Source organism: Triturus cristatus, chromosome 5_2 (assembly GCF_964204655.1).
Source record: "Triturus cristatus chromosome 5_2, aTriCri1.1, whole genome shotgun sequence".
Taxonomy (NCBI): Eukaryota; Metazoa; Chordata; class Amphibia; order Caudata; family Salamandridae; genus Triturus; species Triturus cristatus.
Window position 1 is genome coordinate 741,686,701 of NC_140588.1, and position 27,081 is coordinate 741,713,781.

At 44.7% G+C, this 27,081-nt stretch overlaps 1 protein-coding gene across 2 annotated transcripts in view; it reads left to right on the plus strand.

The window, feature by feature from the left end:
- The first annotated feature begins 282 nt into the window (after positions 1–282).
- The window catches only part of CYSLTR1 (cysteinyl leukotriene receptor 1), a 513,637-nt gene continuing 486,838 nt past the window's right edge, over positions 283–27,081 (plus strand). Inside the window, exon 1 of one of the 2 annotated variants that reach the window (XM_085607846.1) lies at positions 283–440. The gene's annotated coding sequence lies outside the window, so the exon portion shown is untranslated. The remainder of the gene's footprint in view (positions 441–27,081) is intronic. The other variant, XR_014962202.1, reaches the window with a different exon arrangement.

Consider the following 27,081-nt stretch of genomic DNA (forward strand, 5'->3'; position numbering starts at 1 on the left):
TGTTTAGTTTACGCGTTCCGAAGCGCGCTGTTGAAAGTGTCTGAGTACTTTCCCTTTTATTCTTCCTTGTCATGAAGTAATCCCTATGTGGACTCATTTAGATACCACTAACAATAACACCGGCGTTCGCCGGTGCCGGTGAGCCAGCGCAGCTCTTCATGCTACGGCCACACGGCCTCACCCCTCCAATCAGCTTTGAGGAGAGACTATCGCGTGCAGCTTCTCCAGTGCTGGGCGTGTCCGCGGGGAGGCACTTCAAGTCCCTAAATGCGCTGCGTTTCTGACTGTTCTAAGCCCTCAGGCACGAACCGCGCTCGCTGCTCGGCGGACTCCCGCTCCTTTCCAGCTGTGAAGAAAGCTACCAATAACTCGCACTGACTGGGAGTGTGAGCAGGAACAGACGCGCGCGGGCGGCTTGCAAAGCACACCCGACTTCCAAGGTAAGAGGGAAGCTGTTTGTAAACGTACATGCTTAAAAAAGTTATCACACGACACCTTTTTATTTACTTTAATATATTTTTTAACGATGGGGGTGAGAGTATGAATATAGTGACCCCCTGCCTTCGCACGTCAGGTTTTGTTTTCAATGGAATGTATAGATGTTTTAGATAGGAGCACAGCACATGCATAATATGAAACTGTCTGAAGAAATTGCCGCCTCTTCCTCAAAGCAAACCGCGGAGTGGTATGGCAATGTACGTTTTGCAATGGAATGCAATTGCTTGTGGCTAATTTCCAAGTTGTAGCCAGGCTGCAGATGTGGCACAGAACATTGCTTAAAGTTTTCTAAACGATGTACACGGGCTCCTTGTCCCAAATAAAGGCACTTGGATTCAAGTTCTAGATTAGAATCACCTGTAAAATAAAAGTTTGTTCCGGAATATGGTATTTATGATGACTTCAGCCGTGTAATACTTTAGTAATTTCAGGTTAAATTGCTTAAAATGTGTTATTTTATGGTACATTCCATTTATATTATAATGATTTACTTGATGGTATGCTGCATTATGGTAAATATACTTTGTTATATAATATCGTTTCATATATTCGCTTCATTGCACTCACTACTGGCTGAATAATCACTAGGCGTATTATCTAATTTATCTGTGGTTTTACAAGGGTTGATAAAGCTTTACACATTTGCTTCTTGGCACTTGTGATTAAGGTATCAAGTAGTAGCATCTAGCATGAAAGAATGCTGTAACGGGAAGGTATGGGACACTCTGTCGCTTATTCCCAATGAAAGTCGCACCTTTATATACATTATGCTATGATGTTATGTTTTTCGCATTTATGTGGTGCGCATTTGGTTTGGGCTCACAGTGCCACATAATCATCATACCAGCTGTTCTTGTTGGATGAGAAGATGCTGTAGAAAGCAGATTGTGCATGCTCTGCACAGTACATATAGACTCCAGATGCATAGATTGCAGTATGTATGGTCATTCCGCCACACTGGCATTATCACGCTGCGATGCAGGATACGGGCTGCCATAAACCAACAATGCCCCAGTTGCCCCATTTTAGTCACTGCCTTCTGCAGGGAGGGGCTGGTTTGGACATTTTCGCCAGGACTGACTTCGGTCCAGCCCTCCATGCCGGCAGCTCACCGGGGACTGAGTTGGAGGGTGGCAGTCAGAGAGCGCATGAAGCTGGAGTTTCTGAGAGGGACATATAGCTTGCAGGAGTGGAAAAGACAGACATTTCACAGGGCATGATTGCAAGCTAGCATATTGTGGAAAAATAGAGAATTGTAAACATAGTGACTATCACTATATAGAGAACGTACGTACATAGTGGTAAATAGAGGTTTGCTCTTCCTAACTTCACATCTACATACCTTGAAGGTATGTATATCATCACAGCACATATATGTTGTTAGGAATAGTAAATCTATAGTTCTCTATATATAATTAAATTCATGATATTATAGTGGTTAATATGTTGGTCATAATTTTGACAGGTAAATATTACACCGTTGATGTTCTGATGGAAAACCCTTCAGGATATTTTTAAGCTCCTGGGATCTAGAGAGGATTCGCCGGGACGTTGCACTGAGAGCTGTGGTGTTCCTGAGGCTTAAGAGTGGGCGAGTGGCCACGGGGTTCAGAGCAGGGGCTCAGTCAGGCTCGATACCGAGAGGGTTTGTGCAGCAGGAGGCTATTCAGATAGCACAACTGACATGCACTGCCGCAGCATCATGGAAGCCTATAGAGGACAGCGAGGCAGTTATTGCTACGCTAGACCGTGGCTGTGGGAGAACCAACACAGATGCCCCATTTGTGTTCCACAGCAATGGGACAGCGTTTGCATTTCCAGCAGGGCAGATGAACTTTGTCTTCTTGGGGGTGGATGGGGGGAGGTGTCATTGTTTCAAACAATGAAATGCCATTAATTGCTTCTGTTATTTTCAAATAATAGCGGACTATGCCCCCAAACTCTCTTTATTTCTTTCCCTCTCTACATTTCTCCCTCTCCTTATATCATACTCACTCTGTTTTCCCAATTCTTTCCATTTGTTTCTCTTTTCTCCATGTTTCTCTTGCTATCTCACTGTGATGTACACTCTCTATCATTCCCAAGCCAATTCTTTTGTTTCTCTTTCTCCCTATCTTAATATTTGCCAATGAACTGCACTCTTTCTCTCAATTTCTTTGTCCACCTTCCTCTGCCCACCTCATCTTCCTCCCTGTCTTCCACTTCTGTCCTCTAATTGTCACTGCATTGCCAACAAGTCTTTCTCTGCTGTACATTTTGGACTAGCCAATCTTCCGCTGCCTCTCCCTGCATCTACAGTCTCTTTGAACTCCAGAGTGTGGGGGAGATAAGGTTTATCATTTCACTCAACACCCGCATATTCATGGAGACACTAACAATGTCTCCAGGTCACATTAAGCATTGACAAAATCAATAGGCCTGGCTTCTAATCCGAGTCCTGACTAATTTATGTGTTAAAAGCCTGCTGGTTTCACAGTGAAAAAAGCAAAGCAAACAAGATCGCTTTTTATATATAGTGCATCTATAAGATGAAGAATGCAATGTGTGTGCGATTCACTGTACATTAGAGATGTAAAATAGGGCCTCATGTATTGCAATGCAAACACTTCAAAGGTGGTGGAATGATACACTGAACATCTAACAGCATGTGGTGACAGGTTGGTACTCCTGTGGGGGGGAGCCACTCCCCATTCTATGTAGCCTATCCTTTGACCAGGTAAAGCACTCAGCTGCCTTTTGGCTAGGTTTGCACTATAGAAATATCATATATATGCACACACAAACGTGTTAAAGAATTGGTAACAATACATGTGCTCTTAGCTGTGCCATTAAGCCAGACCACAGAGTGGTATAAAGAATTAGCAGCAAATGCACATCTGATTGTAGGGAACACGAGTTCTCTGTGACGTGTAACAGTGACTGCCTATTGATGGGGCTCACACGCTGTGGGAGAGTCGGGAGAGAAGAAGATCAACCACTGGTAAAGCGACCAGCATACAGTCAGGAGTAAATGAAGTCAATTGCAGGACTGGAACCACACCATACAAATGTGCCATTGCTACTCCATCCCCATTTTCATTTTTAGTGTAGCATGTAGCAATGGCCATGTCCGATAAATAAGCAGGCCCTGTTGAAATGTAAATTACACTGGCATTATTTTTGTAATTTAGGGAATTTCCCATTATAATTGCTATGTAAAATGCTCAAAATGTTGCCATGTCACAAATTTCTGCTGATGTTTGTGGCAAAATTATAGCATGGGAGCACGTGAACACCCAGAACACTAGCGATTGTTTTTTGAGGAAAATTTTGTTTTTCACACTAATATTTAGCATGAAATACATCCTCAAGTGAAAAATGTATGTGAGGATGTATTTCACTCTACAATATAGCACTAAATGATGGAATTGCATTTCAAGTGATTACTCACAGTGGCACATGAGTTTTCTAAAATTTTATATCTTTTTGCATATCACTATAAATAAATTATTCCAAAAAATGCCTTACACTCCAATAGGAAATACTTGAATTTCGAACCGATAGCCTTTGGGATTCGCAGTGCAATGCAATACTGCAAAGCCAATGTCCTGTAACAGGGCATCTGGGCCAAAGACTTTATGAAAGTTGAAATATGAGCAATGTATTTTCCTGTATACTTGATTGCCTTCATAAAACATGTTATTATGTTAACGTGTCTGCTTGTAGAATTCGCACAATGGTTTGCAGAACAGAAGGCTAATTTAGCACTGAAACAGCCTAATAGCTCTGAGAATTCTCTCAGTCCTGGCCTGCCATAAACCACGGAGCTCTCATACAGCACTCTGTCCCGAGGTGCACCGGCATGAAACCACCGGCCCATCCGCCCCCGCCCCCAACGTGGCATACCCTTCTTCTGCTTTCTCACAGTGCAAGAAGCAGAAATGTAAAATTGTATTTGTACCATTTTACCTTTCTGCTTCTCGAGAAAGCAGTGAGGCGACGCTCCGACGCCCACATGGAGGAGCCACCCCTGTTAAGCACCATTCAATATATTAGTGCGGAGACACCGAGAGGCTTCATGCACTGCATACATCCAGACCACAGAGCTCTTTCAAAGCACATCTGTGCTGCCCTTCGTAATGCATGTGTTCAAGTAATGAAACAGTCGCCATGTTACAATGCTGCCCTGAGGTGGCCTGCTGTGCGCACTGGCATCCAAGTACTGAGATGTTTACTGTGCTCTCAGCATTACCGATAAACCCATCTGGTATGGCTTGCTCAGTGGACTGATATATATTACTTGAACGTTCACAAATGACTCCAAATGTACCTCTTATGCGTTATACTCAGATCAGAGTGATACCAGGATTGCGAAATCTGCAATCCTTTTTTAATGAACTTCTGTCTTTTGATGCATCCAGTAGTGTTCTCCAAGGATTGTACACTGAATATTGACACCAACACTATCCTTACTTATTAATATTGAGGGCAGAGTATAGCGGTGCAAAATATCGAAAGGTAAGTGCACACGAGGAAGTACAGATTTACTATTCCTAACGCCACATCTACGTACCTTGAAGATATATGTACCGCATATGTACATATATCTAGACTAACTTACCCCTCAACATTTTTGTTTCAATATTGTGTCCCATCAGTATTGTTAATTTGATATTTAGTGGGCATCTTTCCCCAAAACATGAGCTATCTAAAGAGTCTTGTAAGTACCTCATTCCTGAACCTCCAGAATGTAATTGTATCCTAGTAATCATGCATCCCCTGAGTTCTTATGGGGCCTAAGATCTCCATTAACTCTTCAGAGAAATATCAGGGTTGGATTTTACTATACTGGCCAATAATAAGCCTGGGCGTAGTAGCGCTACACGTAGCTACGCGAAATGCACTTTGCACTACGCAAGCTACGCGTAGCGACGTAAACTGCGTAGTGCACTGTGCAAAATGCTGTTCGCACTGATTGCACAGTGCCGGATGCTTGTCTGCACTGTGCAATCATTGCAAACGGCATCTTTCACAGTGCAAGCGGTCATTTCCTGCCACTCAAGTAGATTTGTACTCGAGCGGCAGCTTTCTCAACACGGACTGGTCGTTTCTCATCGTGAGCGGTCGCGAGCATAAGCGACCACTCGCAATGAGAAATCTGACCTCCCCGCGTTGAGAATCTCTCCGGGAGGTTTATTTTCCACGCTCGCGATCGGCAACTTGATGTTGCTGATCGGGAACGAGGAAAAAGTCTCGCCTTGATGTTATTTTGCTCGCTCGCGGTCGCCAACTTGATGTTGAGGGCCGTGAGCAAGCAAAAAATGCCTGCTACGCTACGCTGCGCGATTTTCCAATGTGCTACATGCAATTCGCGTAGCGCGTAGTTGCGCAAACTACGCAAACTACGCGAGCATAGCGTAGTCCTATGCCCAGGGTTAGCCAATATATCCCTCAGGATTATGAGGAATACAAGTGTTTGTCCCAAGAATGAAGAAAAGCATGAGGACCCGGCAATACACCAACCACTTCTATATGTTTTTAGGACTCGCCTACGCAGCGTGCATGCGCTGCTTAGGAGGGCCTTTAGCCGTCGCTCTGCTCATTCTCAAGCACTGCACTCGTGCTTGTGGCGGCATCCACCTTGCAGGAGCGAGCAGGGGCGCACCACAAGCACGAGTGCAGTGCCTAAAAAGTGAAGACCGCACGTGCACGCACGCATGCACCACTCCTGGGCTTGCTTTATATTTATCTGGCTTTCTTTGAACACATAGCGGAGGTTCATTCATGCGTGCTTTCACTTTCCAAAGCTGACCTAATAGAACAATTATAAAATCGGCCTAACTTAATGGATGTCTAAATTAGTGAGGCGAAAGGCACAGAATACGCTCCTTTAAAAAAATGTTTTTCCCCGTTTCATAGCACGGGCTAGTAACCGTTCAACAGCTCGATGCAGACTTTATCTGGCATACAAAGTGGATGAAAGGTTGTTACCAGACATCACAAAGCATTTATAAAGCATGGGGTTGTCCTATTCACATATCCGTGTGAGTAGTAATGGAGGGCATATTTGCTAATTTGTGCATCAACGTGTAACTACTGACCCTGGTGTGCACATCCAGTGACTCATGAAACCTCAGGCATCCACTTTAAATATTGACTCCAACCCCGACTGGAAGGAGTCTCACACTGTTCTACTGTCAACATTTTTCACAAAATGCTTGAAATTGGCTAACAGATTGTATCACAGCACCTTGTCTGGGAACCACGCAGTACAGTTTTTACTATGTTCTGAATAAGCTGTCATGGCGCACATTCTAAAGGAGGACGGCCTGTCATTTTTATGAACATTGCACATGACAGCTGACTAACAACAATGTTGTTGCGCAGTGTGCTGATGTCACATCTTGTTCACATTCAGTGGTTGTTGCGGTAATATGTTTACAACCTGCTCCGAAAATGTTACCCTTTTTCTGGAATCACACAATCTGGCTTCTGCTTGCTCACTATGAAAGCATTGCTACTTTGTCTAATATAAAATGTCTGTTTTATTTTTTTCAAAATTGTTACGTATTTGCCTAATCATAAGCAGTACACACAAATCTGGCCTTGTAAGCACTAGCGCTTTATGCTCCATCTTTCTATGAGCCTGAGTTTTTTATTTTTTTATTTAAACATTTAGTGTCTGTCGTCAATATATGCCAAAATGTGTTTGCAAACTCCTTAAAGAACCGTGCATTTTCATGCAGTCCTCTGCTGTTCACCAGTGGCTATCCTGGTGTTAATCACATCGCACTTACAAAGGGAAGTAGCTAGAAAAATAAAATACACCCCACTTGAGCTATACCTCTAAGCGCACTGCGCACGTGAAGCAAACAAACCTACCCTTATTAAGAGACTTCCCTTCAGCCTTTCACGGTGTCAATACATCTATCTATCCATCCGCCCTTTCACCTTTCCATCTAGTCATCCATTCATCTGGCCATCCCATCACCTTTCCATCCACCCATCCAACATTCCACCCATTCAAACATCTATATTCATCCTTCCAAGCATCCACCCATCGATATATATTCGCATACCCATCTATCCAGCTTTTCACCCTATCCATTCACCCGTTTATGCTACATTTTACTTTTTCTTCCTCATTTTATCATTCTATTCTTCCTTTCACCCTCCAGTTCTTTCATTTTTGCTCTCACCTACCCTTCTTTTGCCTTACCCTTACTTTTTGCTTATCTTTCTCTCTCACTTTTTTTTAATTTGTTCACCCCTCTGTACTTTCCCCTGTTGTCTGCATGTCATTTTATTTTAGTTTTAATTTTTGTTTCCTTCCCTGTACATTTAAGCCCACCTTCCACACCTCTGTCACGGTATTTCCTAACAGTGTTATTTATGAGCTTTTTGTCTGCAGAGCTGCAGACAGAAGACTCCCATAAACAATTAGTTAATGTTTTAGTGGTACCAGATTTTCCTGCCCCTGGCACCCAGGTCCAGACCTCACCACTTACGCTGGGTAAGTGGGGGTTCTCTACTCCACAGACACATACACATTTTTGTTCTTATGCAGCAAGTTAGATCTGAGGTGTTTTTGCTGTAATTAGGATTACTGTGCTAATCTTTCCAGATAAAAACAAGCACTGACATAGCCAATAGGTCTCGCCTTTGGGACCTTATAAGTGTTTAGTTATCCAGCACAATATCCTTGGTGCAACAACATCAAGTATTGCATGGCTAAATGCTTATAAGGTCCCAAAGGCGAGACGTATTGGCTATGCCAATGCTTGTGTTAGACCTGGTACCATTGGCGTGGGTCTCCCTTCCATTTTTCGCTTTTGTCTCCTCTCTATTTGCCGGTGTTACATGCTCTGGGTGCTGTTCCACTGCCATTCAGTGCCACAGCGCAAATGCTTCCTATTGTAAATTGACTGTATGAATTGGTATAATCCTAATTGACCCAAGGAACATGATAGGAAAGTCGAAATTAGTATTCCTGGGCTCCAAATATGAAAGGGCATCTTTTAGTGACGAATATTTCTATATTCTGTGTTTAAAACTACCACTTTTGGGAAGTAGGTATTTTCTTGCTTAAAACTTCCCGTGTGCTCTGCTGTTATGTGTATTGGCTGTCTGGTTTTGGAAGATCAGGGCAGGCTGAGACCGACCTGGATTAAATAGAGAGATCTGCAGTTGGAGTATGGGGAGGGGTGACCCTTTGATCTGGCAAGGTGAATGATGGCTCCACCTCCCACTGTGCTTCTGATGGCAGACCCCCTCTCGCTGAAAGGCAGGATGTAGCCTCGTAAATAAAGTGCTCCAGGACAACACCAAACTGGTTCTGGTTGGATTCAGTGATTTGTGACTTTTTGAGAACAAAGACTTTTGGGGTATAAAGATGTGTGCTAAAACCCCTACATGGTGTGTTACTTCTGGATGTCAAGACGAACCTCTGTCCGTGTAACGAGAGGGAAAGGACTTTGAAACTTTTATCCATCTTCCTGAAGCAACTACCCAAGGGCCTGATTTGAGCTTGCCTCCTGCTGAAGTCTCAGGGACATTAGACTTTACCCATCAGCCGTCCGGATTCTTTTTTGAGAGGGATTGTACTCGCAGGTGAGGCCTCTGTTGAGAATTCCAGTGCCTCTGGTTCTACTGCGGGGAACTCGAGCTGAAAGTCATCGCATCGCTACTGTGGGCTGCCGCAGCTGAGAAGCTGTTGCCGCTGAGTGCCGCACTTGCCTGTGATACCAAAGTCATCGTGATCGCTATTGTGGGCCGCCGCAGCTGAGGAGCTGTTGCCGCTGAGATCCCGCATTTGCCTGTGTTACCAAAGTCATCGTGATCGCTATTGTGGGCCGCCACAGCTGAGTAGCTGTTGCCGCTGAGAGCCAGCATCTGCCTGTGTTACCAAAGTCATCGTGATCGCTATTGTGGGCCGCCGCAGCTGAGGAGCTGTTGCCGCTGAGAGCCCGCCTTGGCCGTCCTACGACAATCATCGCTATCGTTATTGTGGGCCGCTGCAGCTGAGGAGCTGTGCCGCTGAGTGCCCGCATTTGCCGTCCTACAAGAATCATTGCTATCGCTGTTGTGGGCCGTGTAGGAGAGTAGGGTCTGCTTTCTATGTTCACCCCCACTTTTTGCTTTTGCTTTACTGGTTTTCGACTTAGATGTGGCTGTGGGCCTGCTAATCAGACCCACAGCCCTGCTGTTCTCTCTCTAAATTAATACTATGTACTTTAGGTGCATAACCCAATTGGATAGGATCACCTTATTGGCCCCTGTACAGTGTACCTTAGGTACCCAGGGCATAGGTGTACCCTAGGCTTACCAGGGGCTGCAGCATGTATTATGCCACCCCTGGCCTGGCCTTCCATTATGACACAACTGGCTGATCACTCAGTTGGGGCAAGGTCGTGTAATCACCCCTTGCTTAGGTATAGTATTCCTATACCTAACTTACATATAGACACATGTGTACCTATCAGCCACTCCTATGGCAGGCCTTAACAATCCTGGAGGCAGAGTGCTTGGTAACATGTGAGATGGTGCTCTAGCATGAGCTGAGCCTGTCTGCAGCTTTTGGAACCATGTCCTTATAGCTGTTCTGTGATATAGCCTACCATATACTCTTAAAGTGCCTTATAATCTTAAACGGTTATGGTAACTATGGTTTGGCTTTATCAAAACATGTCGTGTAAGGTGTCTAACACTTTGGAATAATATCCCCATCCCATTTCTGGGGATGAGGATATTATCCCCCCCTTCTAGAGGGAGAAGACATGTTGTAACCTACTTACCCGGTTAAAGTTAACCAGAGCCCCAGCATCACAAAATGGATGCTGCTGCCACAGACACGAGTCTGACCTCCTGCTGCTGGGAGTGATCCCGGCAAGGGAGGCTTGGACAATAGGTTTCCTGCCTTGGGAGGTGCTAGCACCACCCCAGACAGGCCTTAGTGTATTGGGGCAGGGAGGGATGAATAGAATGAGACATGCCTGGGGCACACAAGGTGTCCCGTGCATAGTCCAGTTCAAACCGGTGCTGGGGCACTCCAGCCCCAGTCCTGGCGCGAAACTGGACAAAGGGAAGGGGGTGTAACCACCCCCCTCCCAGGTCCCACCCATAAGGCGTGACCTAGCAGGTATCCCAGCCCCCCAGATTAGTATAAGAGTGGGAGTTGGGCCTCAAGACTTTAGATTATCCTGAACCTGCAACTTGAACAGAAACTCTGGACCTTCGACATTCGATGAAAGAAGAAGACTGAAGAATCTCCCTTGTGGCCAAGGAGTGGCTACCCTGTGCAAACAGGCACCATCAAGAGACTACCCTTTGCTTTGCTAAAGTTCTACGAGGGACCGACTGCAGAGCCCGCTCAGAGCCTTGACTTCCAGACTTCTCCGACCCTGATCCACATCCACAGCCGTGCTGAGATCCGTGGAGGCGACGAGAGACGTGGGACCGGCTACCTGGGAAAAGTGGCTAGTATCTTCAAGCGCAGCTTCTGAGGCACCCTCGAAGTTGTGCACCGGGGATTGAGAAGCCCCAACCCCAAGCACCATCTGCACCGAAGACCAGCCCCCCACACTCCACGAGTCCTGCGTGGGGCCCTTCTGCATTTTCCTGCTTGCCGCGTCTGTCCGGTTGCTTGCCCGCTGGCTAGTGGCCTTTGAGACGACGCACCCTGCAATCTTCAGCGCTGGTTTGGCTCCTCCAGACTGGCTCCCGCTTCTTTGAAAAAGAGAAGCACCCCAGACCTTCCTGGTCTGCACCAGAAGCAAGTCCTCCGTTCTTCGTGGGTTCCGCTTGCCAAGGCTTGATGAGTCCTAGTCCAACTTCGACGCCGCCGACAGCAAGAGCCTTCGTGGGACAGCTCGCCTCCTGGTCCTGGTCGTCCTCGACGTTCCCTGGTCCTCGTTGCTGCAGCGACAAGCTTCACCTTCACCTGCAATCTTCACGACATCGCCTGGTTCCTTCCTGGTTTCACGTGGTCACTGGCTAGTGACCTTGACTCTGTCCCCTCTGCTTGCAGGTATCCTTTCTTCCTGATCCCAGCCTTGGGATCCACCGGACACTCTTCACTGACTGCCTGTCAGCATCTTTCTTCAGGCATCCATAGGAGTCGACGACGAAACCCGACGCAACTTCACCCCTATGCACCCGCAGCCTGTGGGCTAGGTAACTTGGGTACTCCGGTGCTCATCAGGGTAGTGACTATCCTAGTGTCTAGTTTTCCAGTCTCGACTTCCTAGCTACTCCGGAAGTGTCCTAAATCTATTTAATTCAAAACTGTACTATTTCTATCGATTGTACGCATTACGCGTGAGTGTTTCCACTCTGCACCTGGATCCCGTGGGCCTCCCACTTCCTAACCTTTGGTAGTATAGTGTAGCCCCAGCGATTCCCTAGGCCTAGGCCTATCCTATTTCCGTGACAGTGGTCCTTATACCACTTACTTAGTATATGGTTTGCGTGGCCCCTTGGGCCTAACTGTATTACTTACCTGTGTGACTTAATGTATGCTTAAATAAGACTGTGTTGTACTTACCTCTAATCTCATAAAGAGTGCTGAGGGTTTGTCTAGAATAAATACACTTTATTTTGATATATATCTGTTGTGGTGTCCTTTCATTTGGTATTCAAGGGATTAAATATGGTATCACAGCTGGCTTCACATGCCATTCAGAGTTTAGCCTAAGACTGCTCTTGTCCATGCTACCACTAGGATAGCTGGTCTATAAGGTTGACTTTACAACCAATCACCATAAGGGTTGTTTGGACTGATATAAGGTGTACACTAGAACTAGTGACATCATACATCAGGCCAACTTCTCACAGGCCGCTGCAGCTGAGAAGCTGTGCCGCTGAGTTCCCGCACTATTCACCACTTCGAGGATCTTGTTATCACCTGCGGGTGCCGCTGGGGGCCTGCCTTTAAGACCCGTCCCAGGATTATCGTGAGTGCACGCCACGGACCTCTACAGCGGGGAGCTATGGCCGCTGCGAGCGCTGCGAGTCCGCCTGTCATCTCCACGGCTTCCTTGTGAGGCTGCGTGCTGTGCCCCTTTAAATCTCAGGTACATTGTGCATCACCGGGTCGCGTGGACCCCGGCCTCGAACTAAGTTCGTTCCACATGCTTTTTGAGTGCCTCTATTGCTTTTGAAGTGAACCTGTAATTATGTGCATTGTGGTTTCTTGATCACGTTTTGAGCCTTGTGTTAAGCCTACATAAAGATACTTATTTTTCTATAGTTATTTGTGTGGTGTCCCTTTGTAGTGTCTTCACTGCGTTGTTGTGTATGGTCGTAAATGCTTCACACACTGCCTCTGAGATAGGCCTGTCTGCTTGTGCTACGTTACCACAGGGTTGAGCAGGGGTTATCAAAGAGTGTAGCCCCTTACTCTGACCTAGGAAGAAGGGTCCCTATTTGGACATCGGCACCAGCCGCTACCAACTAGAGATCCCCATTTCTAACAGCTTGTTTCGCCTTCTAGGGGAACTAATGGGGCCCAAAGTGGCAAACATATCCATCTGCTTGGAGCAGGTGGTAAATGATAAAGGGTCTTTTTTTTCCCTTGGCCCAGAAAGAGGGCTTTGGAGGGAGTCATGGGTGGTAGCAGGACATACATTCTCTAACTTAACTCAGGGGCAGCTTTTTCTGCACCCTCATACTGAAGTATGAGGGTGAGTAGTGGCCAGGCACAGTAGCTGCCCAGATCCCTCGCAGCTCCTCAGAGGTGTCCGGGTCTGGGTACTCCAAGCCTCGAATTCCTGGGACCCAACCTTGAAGAACCAATAATTCAAAGCCCAGAGACACCTGAAAACTTGTAGTTACCTCGAGCCATATGCCCCCAATCCAGGATACCGCTCTGGGGAACTAGTAATGAGTGCCCCAGTGCATCTCCAACTCAATTTCCTGTATACCAGTGGTGAACTATTCACCCATCTCTAACAATGATCTTCTACCCCTGGCCCCTGCACCCCACACATGATTATACATAGATAACAAAGGCCGTGCACTTCGTTATAGAGTGCACTCGCACCCATGTACTGATATTTTCACTGATCTCAAAAAACACTTGCATCTCAGAACCAAGGTGCTCACAGCCCTGTGGAAAATGTACTTACAGGGCTCCAGGCTTAAATCGCTGATGCAGTCCTGTCAACGTGAAAATAAAATCTGCCTTGAGAGAAGGGTGTGTGGCCTTGTAGGGGGCGGGGCTTCATGCTGAAAACTGCATGTGGGACCCGTTTGGGGCCCGTTGGCCCCCATCTATCTCATTTCTCCTCCAATAAAACTAGAAAACGAAGGTTTCTGGGGCAGCAGCCGATGTCCTGGGGTGAGTTAACACCTTTGTTCGGACTTCGGCTGCCTACAGTCTCCTAAAAGGGCTGGAAATCCACACTTCCAGTGGTTTCCAGCTCCTCTTGCCTGTCACCGTGTTATTTTGGCTCCTCACCGGGTGACTTTGTAAAGAGAGCCGAAATTGTGTAACACACTGCGGCACCGTGTGAGTTTGCAGGTCTGCAGATGAGTGCCCCGGAGTAAGCAAAAATGGCGTATGTTGTAACCCTCAGCAAGGTAATTCACACTGAGTGAGTTCTACACGTACTGTAACTTCATCAGCGGGCCCACAACCTAAATATTCAACCAGTGTATACTTCGGGGCTCAGAGAACCCATTAGAAACTATTGTAGCAGGAAGCTTCTGTGTGCTCTACGTAAATATAGTTTAACTGGGTAATATAGCTCAGTGAGTTGAATATGTCCCCTCGAAAGATAACAGGTTCCAATCTTAAAATAGCTTAAAGGGAAGAACAGCTGCTGCCGAGATTGTGTGAATAGTCCTTCAGGATTACACAACCCACGGAGATAGTGGGGTGGGTTAATGTGCCTGCTTCCGATATATGTAAGGAAGCTGCAGGTGACAGATTTGAATCCCAAAGAGGTACAACTAAGCGTGCCACCTATTCAAGGTTTGAAAATATAAGCTTGGTAAATATGTCAAAACTGGTCGGTGACAAGAACAGCCGAACACCAGAAGAGAAGAGAAAGCCAGATAAGGAGTGCTGAGTTTACTAAGGTGGCACGCACCCAGGGCATATGGGTAGCAAGAATGAGGGTTATTCTGCACCTTTATAATTTCATGTTCTGTAACATAACATTTGGCTGGCATTATTTTCATTTAAATCTCTTAATTGGGCTGTAATCGCATTTGTGTGTAAATTTTCCTTACATTTTCAACTTGCTCTACTGACAAAAACTCTTTTTGATTTGATTACCTGACTTTTTAAGAAATAGGATTAGAACTAATGACAATGGGCAGGGTTGAAGCAGGTAATTGTGGAATGCCGTGTATAAGTACTATTGATGAAAGAGCATGCAACAAAAGATCGAAAGCAATTCAACTGCAGCACAGCAGAATCACCTTGCAATAAGGCAGCACCAAACACAACAAAATGCCATGCAACAAATATGCAGAAAAAATCTATTCACACATTACCACCTACAGTGCCCTGGTTTTAAAATATGGCAGTAAAAGATGCTTACACCAAACCCTGTCTTAACTTAGCACTAAAGACATGAAATAGCACCAATATAAATGTTTTATGATCCGGATCATGATCTCTGCAGCCCACTGTGACACTGAGGGGTTGTCACAGAGCGATGGAAGGGCAGCTAGAGTCATGACTTCGTCTTTTTTCTTGGATCCCGTGTGACACTATCCCCAAGCCAACGTCTTACACTGGAATCCTTTGATGTCCAGGATGTCCAGACGACTGACGAAGAGTAAGGCAATTCATTGTAAATACTTCGGCATCGCTAGCATGCCTAAGCAATGCACCAAGCCCGCTGTGATATGACCAGAGCCTTCCGGGCCTCACGGGCAACAGCTAACAGTTCCCACAACCTCTAATTATAAACGGACAGTCTCTTAGATGTTTGTTACACAGGGTAGCCACTAAGCAACACACCAGACTGCACTTCGGGAGCCAAGCATGTCTCATGAATCAGTTAAACAATATACTGCCATGCATTCAGGGCCGGACTGGCCGTAGAGGTTACCGGGCATTTCCAAGGTGGGCCGGAGAGATGGGGGCCGTTTTTTTGGCCTTGAGGGCTGGTTTTGTAGCAGTGCTGCAATATTGCCCAACTGTAACTAAAGCAGGAGCTGTGCTCTTTACTACCACCCCCCCCCCCCCCACCCCGCTCCCAGGGCCAGTCAAGCAGCAATCAGCAAGGGCTGGTTGCTGTTCCCAGTCCGGTCCTGCATACATTACAGTGACAGGGCTCCCTGTGGATAAAGACAAACAAGAGCATGTTATGGGATTCAGCCTGGAATGCTACAGCACACACCACACTTGTGCAGAGATTTTAAATGAATGCTAAATATTACTGAAGACTACAGTGACTTCCAAGGAACCCTACGCTAGGTAGCAGTTTTTGGAGGCTAAAAATGTCAAGTTAGACCTTTCATATTCTTATCGCGAGGGGTCGGATCCAGGAACAAGCACCGTTTGAAACTCCTGGTAAATCTCACTACCATTTCGTTCTACATGGCGAAGAGGTATAGTGCTGCTAAGGGCCAATGTTTCTGAATCAGTCATTGGTTTCTGTTGCTTAACATCAGTTAAGGCCACCACTGCGCATGGTTTCTGACCTTAATCCATACCTCAGGTCACCCAGTCTATAAAACACCTTCAGATGTCGCTCAAGCTGAAAGGTCATTGTGCTTTCTAGCAGTAGCAGCCAGTGTGTTTACAGAGTGGCGGGGGAAAGGGGGACAGTCAGAGAGACAAAAATAAAATAAAATAAAAAAACACTTACCAGCTGCATCGCAGCATCGCGCCCTCTCTTCTGCAGGCACAGGGCCCCAAAGTGCACCATGGTCAGTCCTGATGCTGCTTTCATGGATTGGCCTGTGCGGCTATAATTTGCGCTCCCAGTGAGACTTTAAGCCTGTGCCTGCCCTCTCCAACTCGACAATGCAGCTGGGTTTGGAGAAAGCTTCAGTGCGCATGACTGTTTGGCTGGCCTGAGACTAAGTCTGGGCATAGTACTACGCTAAGCTTGCGGAGCGTGTGTAGTTTGCGCTACTACGCACTATGCGAATTGCACATAGCACAGTGCAAAAACGCGTAGCGTAGTGGGCATTTTTTGCTAGCTTGCAGTCCTCAACGTGAAGTTGGCGACCATGAGCGAGCAAAATCAACATCCCGGCGAGACCTTTTCCTCATTCGCGATCAGCAACAACAAGTTGCCGATCGCGAGAGTGGAAAACAAACCTCCCAGAGAGATTCTCAATGCGGGGAGGTCAGGCATTGCGAGTGGTCGCGTATGCTCGCGACCGCTCGAAATGAAAAACTACCAGTCCGCATTGAGAAAGCAGCCCCTCGAGTACAAATCTACTCGAGCGGCAGAAAATGACGCTTGCACTGTGCAAGATGGCGCTTGCAATGATTGCACAGTGCGGACAAGCATACGGCACTGTGCAATCTGTGCGAACAGCCTTTCCCTACCGCACTATGCAGTTCGCATAGCTACGCGTAGTGTGTGAAGTGCAAAATGCACTTCGCATAGCTACGCGTAGCACTACTACGCAAACTACGCCCAGGTTTACCTGAGACGACCTTCCAGACCGTCAAGTTCACTGAACCCAACACCCCCCCTCCATCCTGTCATCATCCTGGCCCCACCTTCAAGCCTCCGCTTGAAGAGAAAAAATAAAACAATAATAAACTAGGGTTTATTATACTTTTAGTTTTCAAATTTGTGGCCGCTGGCAGGTGGGGGGGATGTGGCGGAGGAGCCGCTTCTAGTTTTTTGCACTCTTGCCGGGTATGATGAGAGTGTTCATCCTTGGAGTGCCAGAGTATGCGTGGACTCCTTGGGATAACTTGCTGAGCCCAGTATGCTGAGTGCTAATGGAAGTGATAGCTGCTCAGAACGTTAGCACCCTTTAGCTAAGGAGGGGTCTTTTATACGAAGGAGGGGAAGCACCACGCCCCCAAATTGTTTTTGAAGATCACAATGAAAGGGCCTCAGTTCCTTCATGAGCTTCCCCACCATGGGGACAGTTAGCTCCCTTTCATATCCCTCCACTGTACAGCAGGAATTCTGGGCCGCTCATCCTTCTCTGTATTCTCTCCATGCACATGCAGAACACAAGCAATTTGAGAACTGAGTGCAAACATGTTTGGGAAAATCTCTATCAAATACATGAACCAAACTTCATGTTGTCAATACATTAAAAGTGTTTTAATCTATTTAACCCATGATTTGACCAGACAAAGTGCTGCATAGTTAACTGTTCAGCCACGTTCTGTGTGAAGGAGAAAATGTGAGGCTAATCGCAAGATAATTGGGTTTAGATTAATATTACCATTGAGTCAAAAATTCATCAACTACTCCCAAATCAATTACTCTCAGATTAAAAATAGAGCCATATTTTGGAAATCCGGGTATGATATCAAAATTGTTTAAATGATTCAGTTACTGAAAGAGGAACATTTAGGGGTAGATTTATCATTCTTTCACGCAGCACAACGCAGCAAGCCACCTTGATGTGTTGTGCTGTGAGAAAGGTAAAGGGTAGCAATGCACTGCATTTACAATTACACGGTGCATTCCTATCTTTCCTAGCACTGGCGTACTTTTGGCACCCTAGCACCAACTTAGTCACCCTTGTGTCATGGTGCAACGGTGCCTGCATTTTAAGGCAGGATTATTTGTGTGCAGGAAAGGACACCTTCCTCAAAAACAATTCAGAGAGGCATATTCCTTGTTCAATATGTGCTGCACTTAGAAAGAGGAAAAAACAAGGAGAAATAAAGATATTTCTCCTTGTTACACCTCACCTGGTGAGGCACAGCTTTTTGACGTAGTCCCAGGTCTGGGGGCAGCTCCTCTTCCACTGAGTTTGGTGGCTGGCTGGCTAGAGGGACAATAGAGGGGGGCAGGCCCCGCTGTGAGCTACATCTGCCTGTGACAGGGCAGGCCCTTTTGAAGTTAACTAAGTTTCTGGGCAGTCGCCTGATGGTCATCCTGTCAGGGGAACAGGACAGGACACCTCCTCACACCCAAGCTCTTTGTCTAAGCTCTGGGAGCCAATTCACACCTAATCAAGAAGCTATTCAGCTCCTCAGTGGCATGCAAATGGGCTTCTAGAGCCTTTAGACAGGTAAAAGCGTACTTTTTAAAAGTACAGTGTGCAAAATATTTGTTACAAATCCGACTTTACCAATGAATTCAATTTGTAATAAATACTTTTAAAAGTCAAAAAATCTACTTTTTATTCGGTTCCTAGGTACAGATACCTTTATTAACTTTATTAGCACATCCCAGTGCTTCCCTATGAAACAGCTAGGTCTGCTACAGTGAAAATAGCGTTTAGGGCATTGTAATTGTAAGGACATTTTTATCATTAACCTTTTACACGCCTAACTTTTAATTATCATGCACCTTACCTTATGGGCATTTAAGGCTTACTTATGGATCACGTATAAATATTGAAAAAGATGCCAGTCAAAAGGGGTTATTTTGATAGGTCAAATTTGTAGTATAACCCTGTAGTGCCAGGTTACTGGTGGCAGGCCTACAGTCATGTTTTATATTGTTACTGTAGTGGAGACGTATTATGTGCTACATTCCACTAGAGACATTTAAATTACATGCCCTGGATATACCAAGCACCATATACTATGGGCATATATGTAAGTTAAAAATGCTAATTAGGAGTGTAGCCAATTTTGACATGTTTCATGGGTCAGAGCACCTGCACTGGGCACTGAACAGCAGTGTCTCAGTGCGCACAGACCCAAAAAGCTGCAATAAGATCAAGCACAAAATGAGGACGGCCAGGCAACAATCGTCATTTTCCTAAAACTTCAACAAAAAAATGTTGATTTGGGAGTGTGTTCTCCCAAAACTAATTTTAAGTCACTTTGGGCCTGATTTAGATCTTGGAGGTAATGGTCTTGCCATCACACTGACTCACCACCAACCTACTTGGCAGTCCACCTACTTGGCGGTTCGCCTACTCTATTTAGATTTTGGAGAATCAGTGGATAAAAGACTGCCAGAGTCCTGCAGACTCTGCCAAGAATTCTTACCGGCGTCATAAGAAGAAGCGGCTGTCGGCGGGAATCAAGCCAAGATGACCACCAAGCTAATCATGATTTGGCTTTCCATTGAGGAAAATGTGGCTACTTTGAGTTGGTGGAATCATAGGAAATTGGGTAAGAATTCAACTGTTTTATTGTTTTCCTCTTCCATTTCCATCTTGAACCCCATCGTCCAGGTCCCTTCTTTGGAGCTCCGACTCCACCACAACGCTAAACGGCTCTGTTCTCGCAGGGTTCTAAGGTTAGCAACTTTTACAAATGTCTTACTGTGAATCATGTGTTTGACAATTGCTGTAGCATCATCTATTTTCACATTGTTCTTACATACAATATTGAATGTGTAATGCAGTAGTGTTCATTTTCCAACTTATCGAGGTAAAATAAATACACCTGTATTGATACTTTAAAAAAAAAATGTTGGATGTTGTGGGTGTTGTGTTTGTGGTGCCTGTAGGTGTGCATTCAATAGTGTGTGTATGTTGTTTATGTGGCATGCAATATATAACAACAAGGGGCATAAAACATTATCTACATATGCTTTTGAGACAAACACAATGTATATGTGTATTGACATGAATATAAGTTGTACTTGCTAGTCTCCACTCCACCAGGGGTCGCTTCATCAGCAAACCGCCACTAGGGCAACAGCAGCACAATGGAGACATCTAAATAGACTCGGTGGAATAGCACTGACTTGATGGCGACTCAGCCAGCAGAACCAGCACACATCTAAATACAATGGGAGAGACTCCATCAACTCGGTGGAGTACTTGAAACAGCCGCTGGAGTGCCACCAAGATCTAAATTAGGCTGTAAGTCAAAACAAACTCTGCTCATTATCGGTTAGTTTAATAGGAGGTAAATAGCATCTTTTAAAGTAATTATTTAGAATGATATTAAATATAATATAGGCAGATGGTAATTTATTAATTGAAACTGACAAGAGGCGCTTTTACAGAGTGGTGGAAGAAGGGGCGTGGCCTCTGTCCACCTCTCAGCAATCAGTGGGGCTTACTGGAGGTAACAGTTGGGCTAGTTGGCCCCTAAGAACCCTCAGCAGCAAAGGGTCTTCATCCCCCAAGCAAGAGCTTGCCAAGAGGTACATTTGCAGAGTAGTGGAGAAAGGGAGCGGGGTCTCCGGTGAGTTGCCGGCTTCTGTTTAATTTGATATTTTAAGAAGGGGGGCTGTGTGGCACTACTTCCCTTGATCCTTTTGGGCCTCGGGGACCCCATCCCCCGGGGCCTGACCCATTTTTTATTATTAAAATAAAAAGGGAGGCGGGCCGCATGGCCCCCTCCCAAGGCCGATTTTGGCCAGGCATGTTGTATTCTAGCCCGGGGAGGTGGCGGTCACCGGGGCAGCAGGGGGGCATGTTTCCCCACACTTTATAGTATTAGCTAGGGGTTGGCAGAATTTGCGTAGTCGCGCTATGCAAAGCTCCGCGAAATGGTAAAAAAATCTCAGCGACCACGCAGAAATTTCGCGATCACGCGGAATTGCTTGTTCGCAATGCTCTTTTCCTGTTCGCGCATGCTGTTTGCGTGCTCGGGGGGAAATATCTCTTGAACACGCATTTTGAGAAAACGAACAAGCAAAAAATTCCTCAAAGCCGAGGAACGCATAATTTTGGGCAATTCCGCGAATTTACCGGCCAAGCCTAGTATTAGCCCCGGGGAGGTGGCGAGCCCCCGGGGCAATGGGGACCTACACAACCCCCACATTATTACTTGACATTGGTCCCAGAACCTGGCCTACCTGGGGCCTAATTAAATGAAGCGCGGGACACCGTGCTTCTGTTTTTTTAAAAATTTTCGGCAGATTCACGGATCCAACTCGACTCCCACTGCAAACTTTAAGACAATTCATCAAATGGCGCCATAGTTATTGGCAAATCAAAAAATGCTTTTCCAATAAAACTACGTCCTAACTATAACTAGCTACTGGTGACCACCAGTAGGTATTAACTATGCATACATACTTATGTGTGTGTGTGTTTGCGTGTGTGTGTAAATATATATATATATATATATGTCCACAGATTTGCACCAGCAAATTGAGGCCGCACACCACAGCAAGAAGGAGACATCCTTTATTTTCAAAAACAGACAGCTTCCGATTCCGTATTGTGATCCTGTGGCCTTACGCGTTTCAGAGTACATCACCTCTTTCCTCAGAGGCCATCACTGACGTCCAGAAATCACATGCCCCTGACTGCAAATCCCCTGCGCGTTTTAAACCTTTTGATTGGCTTCAGGTGTGCCTCCCATACTGTTTACAAAGCAAGCTGGTCTTTGAAGTCCATTCTGCATGATTACACCCTCCAGTGGGTCCGAAAGTCGTGATTGTTTTCAGGAAATATATTAAAAGCCCTCCATTGGGCCCCAAAATCAGATAATGTCTGTTAAATTAAGCTTGCTGTGTCATTTACGGGGAGAAGCTATATATATATTACCTACTGGCGGTCGCCAGTAGGTAGTTATAGTTAGGACCCCTTTTCCATAGGAAATCCGCAACATTCTATTTTGAATAACTTTGGCGCCGGTCGACGAATCCTCGCGAATTTCTCAAAATAGGTGGGGCGCTACGCTCCGCTCCTACGGTACGCTTACCGTAAGCTTACCATACGCGTACGGTTGCGTGCGCGAGCGCGATTCTGATTGGCTCTTAGATCTTAGTAAACATTCGAATCGGCCGAAACCAGGAAGCGGCGGCCGCCATTTTCTCTCTCGCACTGAGAGTTAGGTTGTTAAATAAAACCAATACACATGTAAAGGAGCTGTTTTGACAGCTCACACACACATAGCCATGATGAGGGAGTCCCCCAAGACCCCCGAAGGCCAAAAATGCCATTTTTATTTTTTCGCTAATTTCGCCGATTACGCTTACCGTACGCGTACGGTAAAAAATGTTAAAAAAAAAACACTATCCACACTCTCCCCACCCCCTGTGCTTTTGTTGACTGCAGGCCACCAATTGTGCATGGCTTATCAGAGGTGTGAAAAACCACAATATTTTTAACAAAAATAATAAAAGAAAAAATTATCCACACTCTCTCCACCCCGTGTGCAAATGGTGCCCGAAGGGCACCATTTGTGCATGGCTTATAAGCACCGTAAGCACAGTAAGCACCGCGTGCTTACTGTGCGCGCACGGTGCGCGAAGCGCACCGTGCGCGCACGGAACGAACTGCGTTAAGTGGGCGCGCACGCCACGAATGGCGTCAAGTAACTTAGCATTTAAAAAAACGTACAAATTCACTGAAAAAACCATAGGTTTCACACACGTTATAGTTAGGAATTAGCATTTAAAAAACCTTGCAAATTCACTGAAAAAACCATAGGTTTCACACATGTTATAGTTAGCGGAAATTTTACTGATAAAAAACCAGTGAAATTCCCCCGTTATAGTTAGTGCAGGCAACTATAACTCACGCGACCGCAATCTTCTGCTGATGACATATGTGTCTTTATGAAAAAAAAATATTTGTAATATATGTATAGCTAAAAATGTATGGAAGAAGACATGGGCAAATAAGTGTCTAAATACAGTATTAGCATCAGCAGAGGATTGCGGTCGCGTGAGTTATAGTTGCCTGTACTAACTATAACGGGGGAATTTCACTGGTTTTTTATCAGTAAAATTTCCGCTAACTATAACATGTGTGAAACCTATGGTTTTTTCAGTGAATTTGCATATATATATATATATATATATATATATTATCTACTGGCGGTTGCCAGTAGATAGTTATAGTTAGGACCGTGTTTCCATAGGAAATCTCAAAATTCTATTTTGAATAACTTTGGCGCCGGTTGACGAATCCTCGCGAAATTTTCAAAACTAATGGGGCACTCCGTTCAGCTCCTACTCTGAAAGTCTCGGGGTGATTCGTCAAGCGGGGGCCGAGAAAAAAGGGTGGTCCCAAAACGCGTTTTCCCCATGCATTTTTCCATAGGACCTTTAGACACAGCAACAGCCTGAACGGCTGAACAGAATTACTTGAAATTTGGCAGAGAGGTAGCCATAAGGTCAAGGAAGTGCCTTTTGCAGGTCTAGTGTAAATCTGTTCAGTATTTCCTGAGAAAATAGCATTTAAAAGCATAACGTGCGCAAGCGTAATTCTGATTGGTGGTTACATGTTAGTCAACGTTCGAATCGGTCGAAATCAGGAAGTGTCGGCTGCCATTTTGTTTGTTTTCAGTGCGAGAGTGAAAAAGGAAGGTGGCGAACGTGAAAAGGGGGCAGGGTAGAGAGTTCCTGACCCCCTAGCCTTTGTCAGGGGGTCCCTGAAGGACCCCAAAGGCAAAAAAAAATGTTTGTTTTTTTTTAAATCGTGGGGGTGCGTGCACGGTGAGAAACCCCCCCCAAAAAAAAAATTTGATACGTAGTTTATTGTAATATAAATGTAAAAAAACAATAATACATAAATAAATTAGCATTTAAAAAACCATACAAATTCACTGAAAAAACCATAGGTTTCACACACGTTATAGTTGGGAATTAGCATTTAAAAAACCTTGCAAATTCACTTAAAAAACCATAGGTTTCACACATGTTATAGTTAGGTGGATATTTCACTCGTAAAAAACCAATGAAATTCCCCCATTATAGTTAGTTCAGATAACTATAACTCGCGCGACCGCCACTCTATCACAAGGATGATGTCATCAGTGATGTCATGAGTGATGCCACTGACCATGTCATGAGTGATGTAATATGTGACGTCATGAGCAGTGGATTGCGAGCGCGCGAGTTATAGTTATCTGAACTAACTATAACGGGGGAATTTCATTGTTTTTTTAAGAGTGAAATATCCGCCTAACTATAACATGTGTGAAACCTATGGTTTTTTAAGTGAATATATATATATATATATTATCTACTGGCGATCGCCAGTAGATAGTTATAGTTAGGACTGAGTTCCCATAGGAAATCTGAAAAATCTATTTTGAATAACTTTGGCGCCGGTTGACTTATTTTCGTGAAATTTTCAAAACTAATGGGGTGCACCGCTCAGCTCCTACCCTGAAAGTCTCGGGGTGATTCGTCAAGCGGGGGCTGAGAAAAAATGGGGGGTCGAAAAACGTGTTTTCCCCATGCATTTTCCCATAGGACCTTTAGTCGAAGGTACAGCCCGAACGGCTGAGCGGAATTACTTGAAATTTGGCAAAGAGGTAGTCCTCAGGTCAGGCATGTGCCTTTTGCTTAAATGGTGTCAATCTGTTCAGTAGTTCCTGAGAATATCAAAAGTAAAATCACATATATATCTGGGCAGAGCCTAACCACACATCTCATCGTGAGATCTGATTGGCTGTCAGCACTTCATCCAAGAAGTGTTGGCAGCCATCTTGGGACCAATATACATGATAGCACCTCATTAAAAAGCATTGTAGTTAATAGAAGGTTTTAAGACTTTAGTTACATTATAAATCATTTGTTGATGGTACCATACTCATTTTAGGAATTGTGGTGTGTTCTAAGGTGATTTCACCATGTGAAAAAGCCTTCTGCTGTGATATCATGAATCATGCTTGAGAGAAAACTATTTTCTCATGCTTTTCCCACAGAGGTTTGGAAGGTGATCTATACGCTAAACTGAGAGCATATTTTCTGTAAATTCACATTATCTTTCTCAGTCTTGTGAGAATGAAGTCTGACATTCTCAGTAAAACATGTACATCCAACAAGGGCAGAGACTGTCAGTTGATTCCTTTGTGTTCTACTGCAGCATCCCAGAGTGTTCTAAAGAACAACTAGAGCGCTAACAGTCCTACTTATGACAAACATACGGCACACCTGAAGGCATCTTGGTTGGAATAAAGTGGTAACTCTTAAAACATTTAATTTAAAAAGGAACAAAATGAGGGGGTTCATTTTGCCATAGAAAGTATGATTAGTGCTGCAGAAAGAAAAATTAGGGCACATTTTGAGTTACTTCTCAAATCCTCTTCCATTTCATTAAAACATTCTGACATGCAGACTGAAACATGCACTTTCAATACCAGAAGCAGACTTCCCTGGTGACCAGTAGCTTTACTACAGTGATCTAATAAGCAACTAGAGTGCTAACATTCTGAATTTATGGCACATGTGTGACACATCTGAATGCTTTCTTGATGGAATCAGAGTATAAAACTGAAAGTATTTCCTACAGAGGAGACTGTAGTAAATGAGGAAAGGAGGAAACATCATAACAAATAAGTCTCCCAAAATGGCAACTAGAGACAAAAGAGCCCAAATGTAGCCCAAATATCACCCAGATGTAGCCCAAGTATAGCCCAATGACAGAATGTCCCAGAGTGTTCTAACGAACAACTAGGGCGCTAACAGTCTTACTTATGACAAAAGTATGGCACACCTGAAGCCATCTTGATTGGAATAAAGTGGTAACACTTAAAACATTTAATTTACAAAGGAACAAAATGAGGGGGTTCATTTTGACATAGAAATTATGATTAGTGCTTCAGAAAGAAAAATTAGGGCACATTTTGACTTCTCAAATCCTCTTCTATTTCATAAAAAAATTCTGACATGCAGACTGAAACATGCACTTTGAATACCAGCAGCAGACTTCCCTGGTGAGCAGTAGCTTTACTACAGTGATCTAATGAGCAACTAGAGTGCTAACATTCAGAATTTATGGCAAATGTGTGACACATCTGAATGCCTTCTTGATGGAACCAAAGTAAAAATCTGAAAGTATTTCCTACTGAGGATACTGCAGGAAATTAGGAAACTTCATAACAAATAAATCTCCCAAGATGGCCACCAGAGACAAAAGAGCCCAAATGTAGCCCAAATATCACCCAGATGTAGCCCAAGTATAGCCCAATGGCAGAATGTCCCAGATTGTTCTTAAGAACAACTAGAGCGCTTACTGTCTAACTTATGTCAAAAGTATGGCACACCTGAAGCCATCTTGATTGGAATAAACTGGTAACACTTAAAACATTTAATTTAAAAAGGAACACAATGAGGGGGTTCATTTTGCCATAGAAATTATGATTAGTGCTGAAGAAAGAAAAATTAGGGCACATTTTGAGTGACTTCTCAAATCCTCTTCTATTTCATTAAAAAATTCTGATATGCAGTCTGAAACATGCACTTTTAATACCAGCAGCAGACTTCCGTGGTGAGCAGTAGCTTTACTACAGTGATTTAATGAGCAACTAGAGTGCGAACATTCAGAATTTATGGCAAATGTGTGACATATCTGAATACCTTCTTGATGGAATCAAAGTTAAAAACTGAAAGCATTTCCTACTGAGGAGACTGCAGTAAATGAGGAAATTAGGAAACTTCATAACAAATAAATCTCCCAAGATAGCCACCAGAGACAAAAGAGCCCAAATGCAGCACAAATATCACCCAGATTTAGCCCATATGTAGCCCAATGACAGAAGTGTGCAAAACACTTATTTTTTGTGTATTTGCAGTTTTATATAGTGCAGACTTGCCAGGTATTGGAGTGCTTTACATGAGC